General features: G+C 35.0%; 1 long non-coding RNA gene across 1 annotated transcript; it reads left to right on the top strand.

The window, feature by feature from the left end:
• The first annotated feature begins 352 nt into the window (after nucleotides 1-352).
• LOC149580339 (uncharacterized) lies at nucleotides 353-15,265 on the top strand. The gene is made up of 3 exons (XR_016353492.1): nucleotides 353-536; nucleotides 3,635-3,720; nucleotides 15,185-15,265. It is a non-coding gene; the product is annotated as an uncharacterized LOC149580339 (long non-coding RNA).
• Nucleotides 15,266-15,647: the final 382 nt, after the last annotated feature.

The following is a 15,647-nucleotide window of genomic DNA, read 5'->3' on the forward strand; positions in this document are numbered from 1 at the left end:
TTTTATCCTCTCATACTTGATAGTCTCAAATAGTCTTATTTTATTTTCACTCACATCTGATTTCATCTTATCAATACACACTTCTGAATTTTTATTTTTATTTTTATTCCACTTATTCTTTTACTCTACAATTTGCTCAATTTTATCTTTCCTCATATGCACCTCAGCCTCATATTACTTTTTCACATCTACTTACATTATTTGAGAATAGAATAATCTTTATTTATATCTTACCATTTTAAAGTTGCGACTTTTCAAAAATGAAAGGTCATATCTCTTTTCAAATAAATAGTACTGTCCTTTTAAATATAATCGCATCTCTTGATAATGAATAATTAATAGACCAAATTCTTCATAGTCTTCTAAAATCATTCTATAGTTTCGATTTAATCTAGTCCAACCTTACGCATGACTTAGTGATTGCATCCTTTAGGAACATTAATCGACGGAACAAACATATTCATCTTTCAAATATTTCATCCGCATACGCTATTCTTCCAATTCATCCTCATCCCGTTGAACTCCATGGTGGCAAGGTTTTACTATTCATCTTATTCATTTTTTCATTTCTTCGTCTTCATACTATCGTTGCTTCCTTTATTGAATACGTCTTTAATCGGGCCTCCCAATATTTGTCAAAGACATACATTGCAGTGTTATCGATAATCACTGTCAAAGCTTCTGATCCTTTCAATTTGTTTATATGTTGACTTTAAAATTCCTACACGCTTCACTTCTGATGTAACTTGCCCTTATACAGCTGTCTGATCAACTAGAAGTTTTATGCCATAGTTTCATACACTGTTCATATTCCACATACGCTGGTCTGTTCTCTTGTTTATTTGTGTCTTAATCTCTGCTTGTAAACTTCGTCATTTTTCAATATAGAATTCGATATCTTTTTTTCTTGAATATATACAGCATGTTCCAATGGTATTAATATTGTTTATTTGTTTTGAATAACCCTGTGAATACTAACGGCATAGTATTGGCTTGATGCAAATATATTCAAAACTCTGATTGAAGTCTTTAAATATTTATCGTACTAACGCTGACTCAAACTTCTTATACGCACTCAGAGAACATTTTGTTGTGCTTAGTCTAAACTTTGTCTTTCATTTAGTGCAGATCTCTGTTCAGTACTTGACTTCCATCTTTGTCTTCTTTTGACTTATCAGGCTCTTGCCATACAAAGTTCTGCCTCAGGAACTTTTCCCTCTTGCTCTAGACTTTCTATTGACTTGTAGAATTATGTTTCCCATTGCTATTTAATGTGCTTCAATCAACTTAACTCTTTCAATATATCGTTGCTGCTTTTGGATGTTAATTACTCTTCTATGTATTGCAGTCCTTACTATTACTTATGTGTGTCATTTCTTTATATTACCATTGTTCATGTAGGTTGTAACCTCTGCTCATTTTTACTACTGCTGAAGATTACATTCTTCATTGTTTGACATTGATGATATTGGCGTGGTTTCTGTTTTGAGTCCTTTCTCATGAGATCCTTTGACATCAATGACAATACTTCCATCAAGATCTACTATCAATTTGTGGTTACTTGTTCAGGTTTACATTTTAGTTTCTCAAAAGTCACCTCCAACTTATGTAATTGTATGACAATTTTGCAGTGCCAGTGTCTCAAAAACAAATCAGTGATATAAGGAAATGGAATGGACAACTCCGAGAACTATAATGAATCACAATACAACATGTATAACTCAATACTCAAATCCTTCTTCCTTAGGTAAGACATATCCGACTTTTGGCCATCGAATGGAGAGGTATCCTTCCTAAGCACGCTTAAAAGCACCATTTTTTCGAAGACCAATATATGAGGATGTTATATACACATTGATTATACCCAACGTAGAGGATATTTGAGGCTATATACTGAAGCATTCACAACGAGTTATAGACTATCTAATATACTTACGTGGAGTGTAATGTGTTGTTCACGTGTGACATGGTAGTGTCTCATAAAGTGTAACATGAAAAAATAGAGGCATAAATGTCATATTCTCCAAATATTCTCACTACAGTGGGCTTGGTAGTCCTAACATGTAGAAGCGATATTGTACATATACGCTTCTCTTGGCAGAGTCTTATTTCATCCACCATAAGCGTTATGACAGAAAACCCTACTAATCATAGGTGCTTCATTCAACATAGCATTTATCACTTCCTGCACTTCATAATCCCAATTTCGTAGAGAGCCTATCTATCCAACACTTGTTTGATCATTACGTATTGTATAAAATCACAACCAAACATGATATTGAAACTATAGACTACTTCTTGAGAGATATCATGACCTGTTCCACGCACATCCTCTGAGAACTTGTAATGTCTTTCATGCCATCCTTATATCCATCTTTTTTTTTTCTTAAATTTACAGTTAGGCTTTGATACCATGTTGTTTTTTGTAGGATAGTTTTTGCAAATGTAGTAACATTGCCAATGTGATTTATGTCTTCCAAATGAAGATTTGAAGACTCATAAATATGAGAGGAGACATGTCTCATGAAGAGACATGTCTCTATAGTTAATCATCATTCATTAATAAATAACTATATGTATAACTCATCTTTAAACATATATGACATATAATATATTAACCATATATGTAATATATTATTACATTATTATATATATATATATATATATATATATATATATATATATATATATATATATATATATATATATATCTTAAAGATTATTTACTATCAACAAAGTATCTCATGATAAAATCAATCTGACAGAAGCTACAACCTTAACATATACATTCTTAAACCATAAATCTGCAGCCAACAAGCATAGGAACATTACAATGGTATCAGAGAAATTGTCTTCAGGTCAAGATCCCCTTCCTGATAAGATCGCCTTCGGGAGGAGATCCCCTTCAGGCCAAGATTGCTTTCAGATCGAGATTGCCTCCAGACAGAGATCCCCTTCAGTCCGAGATTTCCTTTGTTGCTTTCATGTTAAGATTCCCTTCGGGTTGAGATCTCCTCCGGCCCGAGATTGCCTTCTGATCGAGACTGCCTTCAGACTAAGAACCTCTTCGAGATGAGATCCCCTTCGGATCGAGATTCCCTTTGGATTGAGATTGCTTCCGGACAGAGACTTGTTCTGGTCAAGATTGCCTCCAAACAAAGATCCCCTTAGGGTCGAGATTTCCTCTGGACAAACATCCCCTTCGAGACGAGAACCCCTTCTGGCTGAAATCATCGAGATCCCCTTCAAAAAGTCATTGCCTTTAGGTCGAGATCCCCTTTGGGCCGAGATTGCCTTCGGATCGAGATTGCCTCCGAACAGAAATTCCCTTCAGGTCAAGATTGCCTCTGGATAGAGATCTCCTTCAAAATGAGATCCCCTTTAGGCCAAGATTGCCTCCAGGCTGAGATCGCCTTCAAGATGAGTTCGTCGTCGTGACATTACACAACCCTTGTGGAAACCTCATTTATGTCCACTTGCTAATCAGAGCCCCTGTTGCTACACATGAAACTATATAGTTAGAAAACAAGGGCTTGGTTTTGGCTATATGGATGCATGTGTGGGGTATGATGAGCTAGGTTAGTCATTGCTTGGATCCATTGGATCTAACCTCATTCTTTCTTGTGATTGCAAGATTTGGTGCTAGAATGCGGAATAGAAGCAACAAAGCATTAGGAGCGTACATGGTCAAAGCGAGCAACAACATCGTCAGTCATTCAGGCAATATGACTCTTATGCCTTGTTCCTACTTTCACACGTGTTCATGTTTTCAAACTCAAGATTTGAATTTGTTATTTATCTAGTTTTATAGCTTGTGTGAAATATTTGAACATTAGTGATCAATAAAGAATTACATTTCCAGAAAAAACTTGTAAAAATTAGTTTAATGTGAAACTCTTTTCTTCTTGAAATGTAACGTTTGAGTTTTAGATTTACATGAAATCAAAGCTCTTGTACTTGGTAAAACACAAAAATGCACATTTTTTTGATTGGCATAACTATGGCTTTACCTAAGTTGGCGAAGGATGAAAATTTAGGTAACAAGCACAACGGGCTATATAATTAGTGCTATAGGAAAGATGGACATTAGTGGCCTTGGAGCCATTTGACCAACTTGTATATTATTTTCTTCTCTAACGGCTAGCTGGTAGGCTGTAGGTAATGTATTGCCACCCAATGTTTGAATCATAACAACAATAGTGCTGTTAAAAACTCTCAAGTAGTATAAAAATGCATGCTCAATTGTAGGCCTCACCGTTGCAGGGATCTTTTCCCAAGTATTTTGAAATATGAAATTAAAATCAGAGACTTGTTCATGATGTGCTCTTTAGATAGTGACTAGTTGCTGAACCAGCGAGAAATGATCAGAATTGTCCTTGAAAAGGTCACATAAAGCCCCACCAAACTGGTCCCAATCCGCTATTGATCTTGCAGCCAATCCTCTATACCATTCTAAGGCCTTTCCTTTGAAAGATGACACCAACAACCTCACAACGACATTATCTTGCATAATATGATGCAAGGTACACAAATTTTCTACATCTTGAATATGCTCAATAGAAGTAACTTGGTCCTCTCCCGAGAAATAAGGCAAGCTTTTGAAAGTTGTACCTGATATATCATCATGATTAGTCAAATTCAAGGGGTTGCCTTGATTGAATTCAGAAAAAGCTCTAGCCATTTGACCTGGTAGAGTCTTCTTTCTTCTTGGAATTCAGAATTGAGCAATTGAACTACTTGCTACTACACTAGCTCTTGCGGTAGGAGGTGTTGACCTTGCCATTCTTGTATAAACAAGAGTTTCATGGACCTTGTCAGTTGTCATTTTTCCTCTTCTGTGAGGAGACAACTCTCTGTACCGAAAGTTCTTTGATGTTCTTGTATGTCTTCTCATAAAAACTTATCAGCATTGATTCCTCTAATTCTTCACCAATGGAATTAATAGCTATGTTGTAGAAAACCTCTAAAACCCCTTTTTTTTGTTGTAGGTTTGCATAGTTAAAAAAAAACTATGAAAAAGAAATTAAAACTGTCAGTTTGACACTCCCACTGGGCATGCCAAAAACTATTATCACCTAAAAATGCACCCTTGCTAAGTTTAGCAAAACTCAACATTACAAGGAAACATTGAAACACTCCTAAGCTGTGAATCACTTGAAAATGGAGTGAATTTATGGATAAGGCTGACTCCTAGCTTCTGAACTACTGAAATTTTCAGGAAAATGGATAGAAAAAACTTGAAATTAAAAGACTGATAACTTAAGAAACATGAAAACCTTGAAAATTTCATTGCATGAACCTATAGTGAAACAAACTTAATGGAAATGAACACTTTCAATATGACACTAATCCACTTGCAGACAAGAATTCGAGAATCACAACTTGTTATGAGTCTCTTGTACATAAATATTTCACTAACTGGTTAAAATCCCAGAATCACAACTTGTTATGAATCTCTTGTACATAAATATTTCACTAACTGGTTAAAATGACAAAAAATTTGAAAAGGAAAAAAACTTCCACAAGATAGTTCTTGATCACTTAAACAACATAGTTAATAACCTGCACAATGATTACTTACAACATGAGACAAATTGAATGAGAGGGTTTGACAACACTTTGAAATTTTACCTTATCAATCACTTTAAGCAACTAGACTGCAACAAGAAGTAGGAAAAGACTTGATAATCTACGAATAATAGGCCTTCAAATATATTCACTTCAAAACTGAGTTACAAAAAATGATACCAAAAGACTAAGGATCAAAAAAATCACTAAGTCCTCTCTCAATTATCTGAAATCCCTACAATAATAAGTGAAAACTCACTAAGTACACTCCATGACCCCTTGGGTTGGATGCCAGAAAATAGCATGGAAAAGAGGGCCTAGAAACTTCTGAAATAAAGTACCACCCTTGAAAAAGCTCTACTAGGCCATAAACACCCTTATGACTCACTCAAAATTTTCCATAAAATGCTCAAACTAGTCATAAAGATGACTCCAACTGCAAAGGAAAAGTCAAGTTCGACCAACAAGCTCCTATATTCCCTCCATATAGCTCCAATTGATTTAAACACTTGCTCAAATATAATGGCTTTGTAATGTTCTCATCTTTTGGCCTTCACGTTCTCCAAAGTCTAAGAGGAGGATAAGAAGAAATTAAATTAATTTATTATACAGTCATTCAATTTAAAGGTGACTTTGTATTTAATTAATTTAATTATTAATTACAAAGGAGTAGCTTCTAGGGTATGTATTAATTATTGGAAGGACGGAAGCCTCTCGTGATTTAATTAATTATTGCCAAGGAGGAATTTCTAAAGAATGCATTAATTATTGGGAGGAGGAAGCTTCTAGCTCTTGCAATTAATTAATGTTTTAGTTCCTTCCAGAAGGATGAAGAAAAGGATAAATAAGGCTGAAAGTCTCATTGTTGAGCATGGGATTATTGTATCGGATGATTATGACTTGCATTTGATAAGAGCTTGGATGTGTGAATCGCACTCCCTTCTTTTGGCAATAGAAGACGTTCATTCTCTGTTGTAACATACTAGATGTCATTCTTTTAGGGTTTGGCCTTTGGAATACATTTCTTTGTAATTGATTGCAGCATTCTCAGCATTAATATAAGTTCAGCCTTGGTTCAGCTTTGGGCATTCCTGGGTGTCCATTACAGTGGTATCAGAGCTATTAGTCCTGCCATCCTGTGAAGTTCTTATAGAGAATTTGGAACAGTGAGATAAAGGGAAAAGAGTTTGACAAAATTTATACCAATTCAGATCAAGAAAGTGTAATGTTTAGCATACTAAATACATTACAGGAGGGGCAGTGGATGCAACAGGAGCATAATAGGCGAATGGATATGATGTTGCAACTTATGGCTAGACAAATGGGCATCAATATTGAAGATTTGTATGTTGCTCCAGTGTAGAAAGAAGTTGTTTCCTCAGGTGGGATCGAGACACATATAGAGCCACCTAGCTATGATGTTGGTGATATGAAGTCCATCGATGTGGGATTAGAAGAATGCAAGGATACTATCATATCAGCAACCACTTCTATGTCAGTTGAACCATCCAACGAGGAGTTTGGCTGTATGCATACGGTTGTAGATGTCTGTTCTAACGATAGTACACTTGTTATTGCTAATGAGGTGAGCAATATAGTGATAGAGTCATATTATACTATTGATCAACAAAGTGTTAATGTTCACTCTTTGGATAGTACTATGTTCAACATGGATGCAACATTGTCTTATGACAATCTGATGTTGATCATTCACCTGAGTGGAGTTGGGCTCAGTTTTCACCATCTACAAAGATTCAGTTTTGTGTTGCAGCAGTTGGGAGGAAGAGGTTTCATAGATCTTCTATGGAACCGCCTTCTGGTGACAGACAGACTTATACTTCATCAGTACAAGTTTTGGGAGCTAACTTGCAGGACATGTGGTTGGTCTTAATGATGTTTATTTGCAGTTTGTTTAATGTCCATATGGATATCACATATTACTTCAATTGAGATCCAGGTGGAGGTTGGAGTTCATTATGTTACTTAATTGCTTGAAGACAAGCAATTTCAAAGAGGGCAAATTTGTAATGTTCCCATCTTTTGGCCTTCACGTTCTCCAAAGTCTAAGAGGAGGATAAGAAGAAATTAAATTAATTTCTTATAAAGTCATTCAATTTAAAGGTGACTTTGTATTTAATTAATTTAATTATTAATTACAAGGGAGTAGCTTTTAGGGTATGTATTAATTATTGGAAGGACGGAAGCCTCTCGTGATTTAATTAATTATTGCCAAGGAGGAATTTCTAGAGAATGCATTAATTATTGGAAGGAGGAAGCTTCTAGCTCTTGCAATTATTGATGTTTTAGTTCCTTCCAAAAGGATGAAGAAAAGGATAAATAAGGCTGAAAGTCTCATTGTTGAGCATGGGATTATTGTATCGGATGATTATGACTTGCATTTGATAAGAGCTTGGATGTGTGAATCACACTCCCTTCTTTTGGCAATAGAGGACGTTCATTCTCTGTTGTAACATTCTAGATGTCATTCCCTTAGGGTTTGGCCTTTGGAATACATCTCTTTGTAATTGATTGCAGCATTCTCAACATTGATATAAGTTCAGCCTTGGTTCAGCTTTTGGGCATTCCTGGGTGTCCATTACAGTGGTATCAGAGCTATTAGTCCTGCCATCCTGTGGAGTTCTTATAGGGAATTTGGAAGAGTGAGATAAAGGGAAAAGAGTTTGACAAAATGTATACCAGTTCAAATCAAGAAAGTGTAATGTTTAGGATACTAAATACATTACAGGAGGGGCAGTGGATGCAACAGGAGCGTAATAGGCGAATGGATATGATGTTGCAACTTATGGCTAGACAGACGGGCATCAATATAGAAGATTTGTATGTTGCTCCAGTGCACAAAGAAGTTGTTTCCTCAGGTGGGATCGAGACACATATAGAGCCACCTAGCTATGATGTTGGTGATATGGAGTCCATCGATGTGGGATTAGAAGAATGCAAGGATACTATCATATCAACAGCCACTTCTATGTCAGTTGAACCATCCAACGAGGAGTTTGGCAGTATGCATACGGTTGTAGATGTGTGTTCTAATGATAGTACACTTGTTATTGCTAATGAGGTGAGCAATATAGTGACAGAGTCATATTATACTATCGATCAACAAAGTGTTAATGTTCACTCTTTGGATAGTACTATGTTCAACATGGATGCAACATTGTCTTATGACAATCTGATGTTGATCATTCACCTGAGTGGAGTTGGGCTCAGTTTTCACCATCTACAAAGATTCAGTTTTGTGTTGCAGCAGTTGGGAGGAAGAGGTTTCATAGATCTTCTATGGAGCCGCCTTCTGGTGACATCCAGACTTATACTTCATCAGTACAAGTTTTGGGAGCTAACTTGCAAGACATGTGGTTGGTCTTAATGATGTTTATTTGCAGTTTGTTTAATGTCCATATGGATATCACATATTACTTCAATTGGGATCCAGGTGGAGGTTGGAGTTCATTATGTTACTTAATTGCTTGAGGACAAGCAATTTCAAGGAGAACGGATTTGTAATGTTCCCATCTTTTGGCCTTCACGTTCTCCAAAGTCTAAGAGGAGGATAAGAAGAAATTAAATTAATTTCTTATAAAGTCATTCAATTTAAAGGTGACTTTGTATTTAATTAATTTAATTATTAATTACAAAGGAGTAGCTTCTAGGGTATGTATTAATTATTGGAAGGACGGAAGCCTCTCGTGATTTAATTGATTATTGCCAAGAAGGAATTTCTAGAGAATGCATTAATTATTGGGAGGAGGAAGCTTCTAGCTCTTGCAATTAATTGATGTTTTAGTTCCTTCCAGAAGGATGAAGAAAAGGATAAATAAGGCTGAAAGTCTCATTGTTGAGCATGGGATTATTGTATTTGATGATTATGACTTGCATTTGATAAGAGCTTGGATGTGTGAATCACACTCCCTTCTTTTGGCAATAGAGGACGTTCATTCTCTGTTGTAACATTCTAGAGGTCATTCCCTTAGGGTTTGGCCCTTGGAATACATCTCTTTGTAATTGATTGCAGCATTCTCAGCATTAATATAAGTTCAGCCTTGGTTCAACTTTTGGGCATTCCTGGGTGTCCATTATGTGTCCCATCCTGATTATTACCATTCTGATTATTTTCTCCACCCACATTAGCATTCAACCCCTTTTGACGAGCCATCATTTGCATCATAAGCTCCAATCTCTGACTCTGTTCCTGTGCTCTCTGCTCTACTAATCGCTGTCCTTGTGCTAAGGTGTCTAATAACTGTAAGAATCTTTCCTTTCCCTGATTTGGACTGATATACATTTTGTCAAACATTTTTCTCTCTATCTGGCTATTCCAAATTCCCAATAAGACCTTCACAGGATGGCAGGACTTATAGCTCTAATACCATTGTAATGACCCTCCTCAAATCTGCTCTCAAAAATGCTGATAAAAGCTCAAAGAATTTCATCAAACAATTCATATGCAAGGGACATATGACTAATATAGTATTTCAGCTTGCTTTAAATGACTTTTTTTTCAATTTGCATCAATGAGAATCTTGTGCTAGAAGACTCAAAATGGACTACACAATGACCTAACATGAGTGTGCAACTATTTTTGACAATATTCAATGCATATATATGATCTAAGCATGAGAAATGAACACCTACAGCCAACTGGCATTTTTACAAATAGTTGGTATGCAAACTAACTAGCTGATAAATAATGATATTGAATTGTTTAAATGACACCAGCAACTATTATCTTCTTTATTGCAATGAAATTTCTAATACAATGCTCATGAAATATGGCCAAGACTTTTGGCATTTACATGGATTACAAAAAATGATAATGTTGGTATGATGCACACCTATAGCTGAAACTTATACACCTAAAAAACAATACTAACAAAGGAACCTGGTTGTAGATGACTGTAATAATTTTCTTCAATGCTATCCCTTCTACTTTGCTTTTTCCGATTTGCTTTTTCGAATTGCTTTTTCGGATCTGCTTTTTCGAACTGCTTTTTCGGCCTGTCTTTTCGGTTCTTCTTTTTCAGACTACTTTTTTCGCACTGCTTTTTCGGCCTGCTTTTTTATCGATTCTGCTTTTAAAAAATCAAACCCTCAATCAAATCTCTGTCCAAACTGAATATACCAATGAAGATCAACATGAAATGGCTGAGTACCACTTCCAATGTGCAACCCTTCAGAAGGTCTTTCACTTCCTCAGTTATGCAATCTCTTGAGAGGTATCGTTCTCAAGGATTATGCTGAATATTTGTAGACTATCAAGCTTCACAAATGCTCATAGAAGATGTAGTTGAGTTACCAAATCCCGCATATGCAAATGAGAGGCCAAGCCCTCTATTTATTCACTTTTCTAAGAAGTTACTAAGAACTTCTAGAAGCATCCATTATAAAAACTCTTTATAATGCACTTTTATAATTAAATAATTTTATAAAATAAAAAGTGCAACTCAACTTAAAATTATAACATGTAGGCCGTGTATAAAAAAGTAATGATAAAATAATATCTCCAAGAGCATAATAAGCCATCCAATCCTCAAATAAACACCATAATGACCCTCTCATCACAACCACCAGTCTACGAGAGTTCGTGATAGACTGATTCGGCATGCAAAACAATGTCAACCAAAATGGGGACATTACAGGCTTAACTTTCACTCCACTAACACATGTCAAATATGACTTGAAAGTCATCAAAGCTTACAAACACAAGGTGGAATATAAGATAAGATTTGGAAGAAGTCTAAATATTTGCACTTGATTAATAAGATTAGAAAATGGCTTATAAAACACCAATTAATAATCCTTTTACAATGCGAAATGCAATATTCTAACCTTTTAACAAAAAGTAATTGTTAAGAAAACACTTAAACTTAGTCATTATCCTAACACCCCATGGTATAGATATTCAATTTAGACTTTGCAAAAAGAAAAGTCATCTAAAATCCTTGGACTTCAAACACTTATTAAAAGGAGTTGAAGGAAAACATCTGTTACGCAAATACCCTAAAGACCATTTCATTTGCATTAATCTAGATAATTTGAGAGTAGAAGAAAACATAGGGTTTCTTCTGATTAAGAACATTTGTTCTTTCCCTTCTTGAAGACACCATAGCTGGAGATCTTTGTTTCTTCCAATCATTTCCTTCTACCATTATTTGGTAAATCTAGAAGATGTCGTTATTTTCTTTTGTTTGTTGCATACATCGGATTATTTTCAGTTGCTAGAGCTGTGATGTGTCTTCTTGGAGTTGTCTAGGCATTATTTTGTTTGAGAAAAATTGGAGTTTGATGTCATTCTTTTGTAAGAAAATTTGGAACTCGACCTGGGTTTTTAAAATAAACACCCATGAGTTTGGCCACCATGACTCATAGAAGGTGAAAGTTCCATACACCTCTTTGTTAAGACATTCCATTGCTATTCTTTTGGTAAACGTTATATCATTTTCTGGAAAGGCTTTCCTATAGATTTCTTTGACAATTTATATTCATTATTGTTTCTTTTTCCTTGCTGGGCCACCATTAATGAGGTTACCTTTGAGCTTAACATTGAGATTTCCCTTATTTTTACATTCTGAGGCTACCATATTCTCAAAGAGGAAAAATATTTAGTGTTGGAACAATGCCACTATCTTTGGAAGGTGAGTCTTGTAAAAAAAATCTGGAGGCCGTCATTTGTCTTTCTTGCTATAAACTTGCACAAAATATGATATATTCTTATCATTTCTCTTTTATACATGCCATACTCCCTTTTAAAATGAAATCATTCACCTATGATTTGTTTGAAATGAGGTTGAGGGTTTCATCTCCTTTTGTCAATTCATTTGTTGCATACAAATCTCTCTGGAATATTTCTCCATGCATGACTGAAGCTTTTCTTGGAAGTTGTTGCTATGAAAGATACACTAATTTGGAAATTTTTAACATTTTATCTTTGACCTTTAGACAGATTCTCATTTTTCATTTCCTGGGTACTCAGAACTTTGCCAATAGCTATGAATAGAAACTTTTTTTTTTGCAAAGAATATGTTCTTCTTAGACAAAAATGGGAGGCCATTCACTCCTTAAAAAAACATCTCTTCTTTCTTCTTTTTGGGTGTTTGAAAATTTGCCCAGACCATGTTTCATCATAATTTTAACAACTGAGCATAATGCAATGTTCAAATATATGCATGAAACCTCGTGAATTTTGCAGGAATATGTAGTTTATATGCATTAATTGGAGCTCTCATACACCTGCACATCTCAAGTGGCTGATTGCTATGCCCATTGAATCCTTCTCGCTCTTGAAACATCATTTCTTCCTTATATGATGATGATTGTGCTAGAAATAGATAATACTGAAAGAAGGGGGTGGGGGAGGGGGGTGAATCAGTATTCTACAAACTTTTTCCTACAACTGGATATTATTAATTACTTTGCAACATGCACATGAAAGTAAACCTATAATACTGAACAGAAAATAAAATCATACACAAAGAGAACTCATAACACCATATTTTGTTACCTAGGGAAACCCTGGCCAAGGGAAAATTTCGGTGGGGATGGCACCCAACAAAATGATCTACTAAACAAAAGAATCATGTTAAGGATATTGACCCTGTTAGGAGTCTATGAATTACATATAGTGTCTTGATCCTTGTTAGAGGACAAGGCCCTGTTAAAAACTTAAAAGCCTCAACCCTATTAAGAGTTGCTTCAACCCTGTTAGGAGTTGGTAATGCAATTAAAACTGTATGCAAGAAGAGCTCACTGCCATGCAATTATACAATATAGTGCTTTTATACAAAATGAGATTGATACAAAAATCTCTTTATTGTTGATTATTGTACTTCGCATAAGCTTTGATCTGACATCAGAATTCGCATCATAAATCTCATACGAGTTCGCATGTCATATACATAGTTCGCATACTCATCATATTCTTCGCAATCGCATTGCATCACATCTAACTCACATCATAAACTTCGCATGAAATGATTCTTTACTTATACTCTTTTCTTTCACAAAAACTCTTATGTAGTCAGCTTAATGCATTCACACCTTATGCTAACGTAGGGTAAACATCTAGGGTGTCATCCCTACATAATCAAGTAATTATTTCGTGACCAAAATAACTCCTCAACACTTTATTTCTCTGTTTCTGTTGTGCATACTACCTTTACTAGTGTTTAACCTTTAAATTTGTCTGTACTGTCCATACTAATCTGCGAACCTAGGTACATCATCATGACACTCTGTTATACCTGCCCTTAACTTCGCACGTGCCAAATATCTCATCCTAGTGAAACTATCTAACACTTAGATATTTGACTAAATTTACAAAAGACATATGTGCAGCTTACAGAGAAATATTCATAGAAGTAAGCAAAACTTAAGGCTATGGAGAGGGAAGCCACTAGAGTTTAAAGAGAAGCAGATCATCGAGACTTCTTCAAAATGGGTAGGTTAACTAAACATGGATCAACATTATGAATTCAAATGACACCATCAATACAGGTAGAAAACATCATTCAAATGTTAATCTAAATCTGTTGGCAATATGGCTAGGTTGGATAAGTTAGGGTTTGTCATTTATGGAAACATCTATATTGTCTGTACTGCTAGTGAAACTGTCTAACAATTAGACAATTTTCTATCTCTAACTATAGAATCTTCAATTGTATATAACCTGCCATCTCATCCTGAGGTAGATGTTTTCATAAATGACAACCCTAACTTATCCAACCTAACCATATTGCCAACAGACTCAGATTAACAAGTGAATGATGTTTTCTACCTATATCAATGGTATCATTTGAATTCATAATGTTGATGCATGTTTAGTTAATCTACCCATTTCGAAGATGTCTCGATGATCTGCTCCTCTTTAAACTCTAGTAGCTTCCCTCTCCATAGCCTTAAGTTTTGCTTACTTATATGAATATTTCTCCGTAAGCTGCACATATGTCTTTTGTAAATTCAGTCAAATATCTGTTTTGTTGCTTTATTCATATGAAGACCCATTGTTTATATTGATTTTTACAACATTATGAGTACTTTCTTTCTTTGGTGATTTTTATCCTTAAACTCAAACCTCTACAGTATTTTGTCACCTTCAAGAACAATATGATCTTAGTAGCATACTCTGTCCAATTTGTTTCCCTATGAAGCACCTGTAGCTCTAAATTAGAAATTGAAATGTTCAAAATTTCACTTGTCATCTTAAATGTTCCATAACTGATTATTGACTCTCTGTTTGAACTATGATGCATTTTTATTACATCTTAACTGTAAGGTTTCAAATCAGTAATAACTTGTCCCTTAAATAGCTAGTTAACTTATCTTCCTGCATAGTTGATATAATAAAAGATTTCATGCATAATAAACACATGTCCCTTTAATATTATGTACTTTTTTGGCTTTGTCTAATATCAATTGATCGATGATATGCTGGGCTCAAACCTTCATGGGAGCCATATATTATATACACGTGACATTGATCATTTTCTGTATGACATAAATAGTTAGAAAAATAAATCATGGCTTAGGATTTTGGATGTAGATACATATGCGGGATAGGATGGTGAGTTCGCTAGATCTAACCCATTTCTATTATATTTCCAAGATTTGGAGTGGAAGCATGGAAAGTCAGACAATGAAAGCAAGTGCATGGACAAATGGCAACACGGCCAGTCATTCTAGGCAATGACTGGCACCTATGACCCTTCTTACTTTCATATTTCTTTTCCGCATTTGTATTTATGCTCAAAATCAAGCTTTGATTTATTTCTTTTACTGGCCAGTTTCGCAGCCTATGTGGAATATTATGGACATTTAATGAATAAAGTCACATTTTCAGAAAAAAATTTGGTATTTGTTTTACTTCATTCAATATTGTTCTATTTTCAACATAAAATGCAATTTATAGACATAAATGATCAAGTGTTTGCACAATTTTATGCTTTGAACATATACACTTAGATAATTAGTCATGTTCAACAACATGGCTCTTTCTGTTTGAGTTGGTAGGTCAAATAGATGACAATAATATCTTGTAAGAAACTTAGTTCAACTAAGTTTTGTCATCT

Source organism: Cupressus sempervirens, chromosome 1 (assembly GCF_028749045.1).
Source record: "Cupressus sempervirens isolate cs-2001-9-10 chromosome 1, ASM2874904v1, whole genome shotgun sequence".
NCBI classification, from domain to species: Eukaryota; Viridiplantae; Streptophyta; class Pinopsida; order Cupressales; family Cupressaceae; genus Cupressus; species Cupressus sempervirens.